Raw genomic sequence first — 7641 nt, 5'->3', positions numbered from 1 at the left:
GGAGGCTCTGTTGCCTTCTGTAAAGGGCAAGGGCTGTTTCACAATAAACCCCTTTTGATCAGGAGTCATCTGTTGAGATCTAAACATTCGGTACTGGTAGGTTGGTACAGCCCTTTTGCTGGTTTCATACTCACTGACAAATGTGCAGTTCATTTCTTGCCCCAATTCTTGGATCTCCTTCTCCGCTGCTCTAGGTGAATAAAGATCAACTGTTGTATCATGGGTGGCTGGCCACTCACAAATCTTAAGACACCAGGCACTACTCAATAAACTAGGAGGTAGAACAGAAACTCTATACAACATTAGACCAACTGACAGGATAAACTCACAAAGCCATGACCTTCCAACCAAGGAAACTAATTCCATAGTGTTTAGTTGTCCCTCAGATCTTGTGTCTATCTCACCTGAATTTAAAAAGCATCTCAAGAATAATTTTGAGGTACTGAAAACTAATGATCGAAACCTAGATGAGCTGCAGGATGACATCAAGAAAGAAAAAGAAGATAGAGGATAAAGAAAAGACCAAAATGGATGCCAGAAGAGGCTCTGAAATTTGCACTAGAGCATGAGAGGCCAAAACAAAGGGAAGAAATGTGAAAGAGATGAACAGAAGATCTTAAAGGGCAGCTTGAAGAAGACAAAGCAAAGTAGTATAATGAAATTTGCAAAGAGCTGGAGTTAAAAAGGAAGAACTCGCTGAGCATTTCTCCAGCTGAAAAAAATGAAAAATTCAAGCCTTGAGTTGCAATACTGAGAGATGCTATGGGCAAAATCTTGAGCGATGCAAGAAGCATCAAAAGATGATGGAGGACAACAAAATGACACAGATATTGTTGTAAATAAAATTATTTTTAAAAAGAAGATGGAATACACAGAGTCACTGTACCAAAGGAATTGGCTGACACAGCACCATTTCAGGAAGGAGCATATGATCAAGAGCCAATGGTAATGAAGGAAGAAGTTCAAGCTGCACTGAAGGCACTGACAAAAGATAAGGCCCAAGGGAGCTCTGGTGGCCTAGTGGCAAAAAGCTGCACTGCAATCCCAAAGGCACACGATTCGAATCCACCAGATGCTCAAGGTGAAGGAGCAGAAATCTTCTCCTGTGCCAGTCGGATCTCATTCGATGGTACACAAGAAAGGGGAAAAAAAAGAAAGAAAGCTAAGGCCCAAGAATTGATGGGCTACCACCTGACATGTCTGAACAAACAGATGCAGCCAGGCCTGAACATATTCACCAGTCCATGCTAAGACAACTACCTGGCCAACTGAGTCAAAGAGATCCTTATTTGTTGCCATTCCTAAAAAAGGTTATCCAACAGAGTGTGAAAATTACTGAACAATATCATTAATACACCATACAAGTAAAATCTTACTGAAGATGTTAAAAACCAGATAGAACAGTATTTCAACAGAGAACTGCCAGAAATTCAGGCTGGATTTAGAAGAGACCATGGCACCAAGGATATCATTGCTGATGTCAAGTGGATCTTTTCTGAAAACAGAGAATACCAGAGGGATGCCTATTTATTCAAAGGCATTTGAATAGATAGATAGATATGTATGTATAGATATGTGTGTGTATATATGTATATATGTGTGTGTGTGTGTGTGTGTGTGTGTGTGTGTGTGTGTATAACTGCTAATGTTGAGAAAAATGGGAAGCCCAGAATACCTGACTGCTCATGTGAAACTTATACCTAGACCAAAAACCTAATGCCTCAACAGAGCAAGGAAATGTCATGTAATTTAAAATTAAGAGAGGCATGCGTTAAGGCTGTATCGCTTCTCCAGACCTAGCCACTCTGTATGCTGAGGAAAGCATTCAAGAAGCTGAACTATATGAATAAGAATGTGACATTAGGATTGAAGGAAAACTCCTCAAAAACCCACATTATGGAGATAACACAATCTTACTTGCTAAAAGTGAAGAGGTCTTGAAACACTTGCTGTAAAAGATCAAGGCCTACAGCCTTCAATATAGATTATACCTCAACATCAATAAAACAGAAATTTTCAGCCCTGGGCCAACAGGGAACATCATGACAGATGGAAAAAAGACTGAAATTGTCAATGATTTCATCTTGCTTGTATCCACAACCAACTCCCGTGGTACCTGCAGTCAAGAAATCAAAAGACTAACTCAGTCTCATAAGGACAAATACTGTATAAAACCATTATTGGGAGGATCCAAGAGGGGGAAATGGGAAACAGAGGGGTGAAGATGGGCAGAAGGTGGTTAATCATAGGATCACACAATTTGATGGGTGGAGGGAGGGGTGAAGGAAGTGGGAAAGATCTGGCGTGATAAACAGTGTATACAAATTTGTAAATAAACCAGTATTTTTTTTTTAAGAAGCTGTATTACACCAGGAAAACGTGCTGTCCAAAATGCTAGAGAGAAATAATGTCACTGTAAAGATTAAGGTGCACCTGATCCAAGCCATCTTCTTTTCATTTACATCTGAAAGTTGGATAATGAATAAGGATGACAGAAGAATCCCTGCCTTTGGTCTGTGGTGTTGAAGAGGACCGAATATCCCACTTTTAGACCTCAGAGAACAATTCTGTCTTGGAGAAAGTGCAAGTAGGGTGTTCCTTAGAGGTGTGGATGGTGAAATTTCATCTCACAGACTTTGGGCATATTGTTAGAAGGGGCCACTCCTTGGAAAAAGACACCATGCTTGGAAAGTTGGGATGAGCTAAAGAGAGGAAGATCCTTGACAAGCTAGACACAGTGACTAACTATATAAATAAGTTCAATGTATCAGACATGATAAGGATGGTACCATAAGGTAAGGTTCAAATTCATTGTCCATAGCGTCTCTATGAGTCATAGCTGACTCCATGGCACTTGACAACACTAAGCAGTATCAACAGGTATAGCCTTGTTCTCTTTTTGGGAAAAACTGATGTCATTTAACATTATATGTTGTTGTTGTTAGGTTCCATTGAATCGAGTACAACTCATAGCAACCCTGTGAACGAAAGATCTGAACCCGGTTCTATCCTGCGTCATCTTCACTCTTCCTGACAAACAAGGGCCCATTGCGGCAGTCACCATGTCAGTCCATCTGGATGAGGGTCTTCCTCTCCTTTGCTGACCCTCCAATCTTCCCAACATCATGTCCCTCTCCAAGGAATAGCACCTCCTAGCAACATGCCCAAGGTATGTGAGGCAAAGCCTCATCATTCTTGCCTCTAAAGAACACTCCGGCTGCACCCTCTCCAAGACTCTGTTTTCTTGGCTGTCCATGGAATGTTCAGTGCTCTCCAACAACACAGCTCAAAAGCATCGATTCTTTTCCTGTCATCCTTATTCATTTCCCAGGTCTCAGATGCATAGCTAGTAATCGGAAAAACCATGGCCTGAATCAGACACACCTAAGTCCTTAAACTGACGTCACTACTCCTCAGTAATTTGGAAAGGTCCCTAACTGCAAGTTTTCCCATTGCAGTGTGTCTCCTTAGTTCCTGACTGCTTGTGCCAAGGTACAAGATGGGCTTATTGTTTTAGCTGAGGGTAGGTGTTGAGTGTTTGGTGGAGTTTTTTGTTTTAAGCCCTTTTTTAAAAAAAAAAAAAAATCAGTGTGTGTGTGCCGTCAAATCGGATCTGACTGGTACAGGAGGAGATTGTCCCTCCTTTCCCGGCAGAGCATTTGGTGGATTTGAACCATGCGCCTCTGGGTAATTTAAGCCTTTTGTTTAGAGTCAACAGGGCCCTTGTATTTCAAAGTTAGGCCTGAGGGATTATATTTTAATCCCTTGTTATTATATTTTGGAGAAACATTCTTCGAAGTCATACAGCACTCTTCTGTCAATTTGCTGTAATGCTGAACCTTGTGCCACTGAGGTCTCAAATGCCATAATGGTTGTCCGTGGTGGACAGTATTTGGTAGAGCTCCCAGTTTAAGAAAGGTTTGGAAGCAGGAGTGGCATCCACATCCTAAACCACATGCCTCTTGAAACTGTATGAGCTTGGAGAAACGATAGTTATAGAAAAGCTTCAGGTATTTTGTCCATAGGGTCGCTATGAGTTGTGCTCGACTCGATGGCAATCAACAACAATGTACCAATGGTGTTAATAGTGGGTCCAGGCAAGATGAAGCTGTTGACAGTTTCAATCTCCTCTCCATCCATCATGACACTGCCTGTTGGTCCAGTGGTAAAAATCTTTTTTTTTTTAATATTGAGACGCAATCCATACTGAAGGCTGTATTCCTTGATCTTCTGCAAGAAATTATTCAAGTCCTCTTTACTGTCAGCAGGTAAGGTTCTGTCATCTGCATAACTCAGGTTATTGATGACTCTCACTTCAGTCTTGATGCCACATTCCTCTTCATAGAGCCTAACTTCTTGGATAATTTGCTCAACATATAGATTGAAGCTCAGCGTCAAGAAAACAAAGATTCTCACCACTGGGCTGATTGGCAGCAACATGATGGATGGTGAAAAGACTGAGATCGTTAACAGGCTTTAGTCTGCTTGGCTCCACAGTCAACACTCTTGGTACCAACAGCCAGGAAATAAAAAGATGGATTGCATTGCTAAAGTCTGCTGTCAGAGACCTCTCCAAAGTACTGAAGAACAACAATGTCAGTCTGGAGACTAAGGTGTACCTGATACAGGCCATCATCTTTACTATCACTTGCTATGCATCAGAGAGCTGGACAATGACTAGGGATGATAGAAGGAGAATTGATGCCTTTGAGCTGTGGTGTTGGAGAAGAGTATTGAAGATGCCATGGACTGCTAGGAGAACAAACAGGTTTGTCCTGGAGAGGGTGAGACCAGGCTGCTCCTTGGAGGCAAGGATTCTGAAACTTCATCTGACATACTTTGGACATGTTGGAACGAGGGACCAGTCCTTGGAGAGGGACATAATGCTTGGGAGGGTGGAAGGACAGCACAGGACAGGAAGACCCTCGATAAGATGGATTGATTCAGTGACTGGGAGAATGAGGTGTGTTGGAAACAATAAAATTGTTAAGGGATAGAGCAGGGTTTAGGGCTGTGTACATAAGATTGCAACAAGAACAAGCATATAGATTGAACAGATACGGATTTGCACTCCCTGATGCACAACAGCCTCCTGCTCCAGGTATAGGTTCCTCTGAGCACAATCAAGTGCTCTGGGATTCCCAATCTTCTCAATGTCATAACATTATATAGAACACTTTGCCATTTCAATGCCCCTGCCTCCACTTTTTTCCTGTTGTGGAGCTTTATGATAACAGCTGTATTAATGTAGGGGCAGTGGTGGTGGTGTGCAGACAGCTAATTACAGCTCCTCTCTGGAGCATGGGCTGCTGGGGCACAGAGAACCCCAGCATGTCCGTGTTGGAAGGGTGTTGATAGCATCCTTCCCCACATCAAACACATTATAAATTTGTCACTGAGTCAACTCCTGGTAACTCTATAGGACATCGCAGAACTGCTCCACAGGGTTTCCAAGGCTGAAATCTCTGAAGAAGCAGATCACCCATGGAGTGGCTGGTGGGTTGGAAATGCCACTTTTCAGCTAGCAGCCAGGAGCTTAACCACGGCGCCACCAGGACTCCTTAATCACGTCATACAGGTGATAAAACAGCCCCAGAGATAGGGATGGAGCTGCCCAGAGTTACACATAGCAAGCCAGATCTGAAGCCAGCCTGGGGAGTTCCAGGCCTCAAACAAACACTGAGCTCCAGGCTCCTGTTTGGGTTTTCGACCCTTGGGAAGGGGGGTGGGGGTGGTGACTGGAACCCCATTAAAAAAATCTTACAAAACATGTAATCCATTCCACTGAATTGTGTATGTAAAAAAAAGTCAAACTGGTGTGTGCAATGATTATAAAGAAAGAAGAGTCTCAGAGCTGTGTCCTCTCTTCCTTGGGCCTCCATCAGACATCAAGGCCACAGGGCCCTTCAGACCCACAGAGGCCATGAGAAGAACGTGACCTCAAGAATGTCCATGAGTCTCCCCACTTTGTTTTCCAGCCAGGAGCACTGGCTCCTTCTGCTGTGGGGGACGGGGGGGTGGGGGGGGGCGTGAGAGGAAGCAGGAACAGCTAGGCTGAAAAGGAGAGAAGACTAAGAGAATAGCTGGTGCTGGCCTTCTTGTTAATGGCCAGCGAGTGGGAAGAAGGTCCCACTGACCCACTTCTTATACCCCAGCACCGTGCGAAGAATGAGTTGGAGGCAGCTCCACTGTCACGGCAGGGCGCATTCGTTAACACCAGTTTCCTGATCATCCACCAAGGCCCTGTATGAGGGACACAGCAACAAACCAACCTAAGTCCCTGATCTTATGCTACTAGTGGAGACAACAGGTATTCCATAAGTAAATACATGGGGCTGCTATGAATAAAAAGAAGGCCAGGGCTGGGTTGGAGGGATGGCCAGGGAAGCCTTGAGGACACCTGAGCCATGGGTGAGAGGAGGTGCTGGGCTGTGAGAAGTGGAGGAGAAAATGCCATGTGGTGGGAACACCTGCAAAGATTCCAAGGGGAAAATTAGTTCAGCTAGTCGACAGGATCAAGGTACCAACACGTGTGATCATGGGGGAGAAAGATAGAAGATAATGGAGGGATGGCAGCCAACTCCTACGGGTTCAAAGCAAGGAGTCTGGATCTTATACTAAGTTTAAGTCTGAGACCAAGGGTAGCAGTAGGCAACCACTGGGGGATCTAAGCAGGGAGTGGCAGTACATGACTGACGGTTTAGGAAAGTCACTTTTGTTGCTATGATGGAGGATGGATTGGAAGAAAAGAGTGAAACCGATCGCTCAGAGCTCCACCAGTCATCCAGACAGCAAGAGTGGTGGCAGTGGGGACAGAGTCTAACTGCCCCATAGGGTTTCCTCTCTCCCTGAATGTCCAGTGGGTTCTGACTGGACACTAACCTTTTTAAACAAGTGTGAGCAGAAAAGGGGGCAGGCTGATTTGCCATCTCTTGGGGGGTAGGACTGTCAAGGCTTGCTGAATGAATGGATAGCAAGGCTGAGGGGGAGCGTGGTGTCCAGGGTGATTCTCAGTTTACTGGGCTACATGCAAATGGGGTGCCACTGGCTGCAGGCACTGAGCTCTGGAAGGAGAATGGACCAGCCTCTCCTCTTCAGATGCTCTAGAGAAAAGGTGAGGGCGGGGAAGGTAGAGGCACCGAAGGTGAGGAGAATGAAATGGAGTGCAGACATACAGGGCCTGAAGAGCTGAGCCTCTACCCTGCGGATTGGCAAGAGAAGACCAAGCAGGGGGCTCTTCCTAGAAGCGCCAAGCCTGGGTGTTGCTGGGAAGCAGTTAGGTATTAGGACTGCAGAGTCCTTTCCTTCCTCTCCCAGGATGGCTACTGAGATTCCAATCACAGGAAACAGCAGCTGTGCTTTTCTCTCTGTGCAACTACCCTACTCTCTTTACAGGAATAGTTATCAGGGACCCCAGCCCACTTCCCTATCTTGAAGGAAGCATCTGTAAGCATCCCTTTCCCCAAGTCCCTTGTATAAAATTCCCCTCTTATCTCTTAGTGATTGGAACATGGAATGTGAGAACCATGAATGTAGGAAAATTGGAAATTGTTAAGAAAGAAATGGAACGCACACAAATACTGACATATTAGGCACTGGAGAGATGAGATGGACTGGTATGGGGCATTTTGAGTCAGATGA

The sequence above is a fragment of the Elephantulus edwardii genome, unplaced genomic scaffold (assembly GCF_000299155.1).
Source record: "Elephantulus edwardii isolate Elephantulus edwardi_28Jun2011 unplaced genomic scaffold, EleEdw1.0 scaffold00126, whole genome shotgun sequence".
In the NCBI taxonomy this organism is placed as follows: Eukaryota; Metazoa; Chordata; class Mammalia; order Macroscelidea; family Macroscelididae; genus Elephantulus; species Elephantulus edwardii.
Note: the sequence above shows the minus strand (reverse complement) of the source record.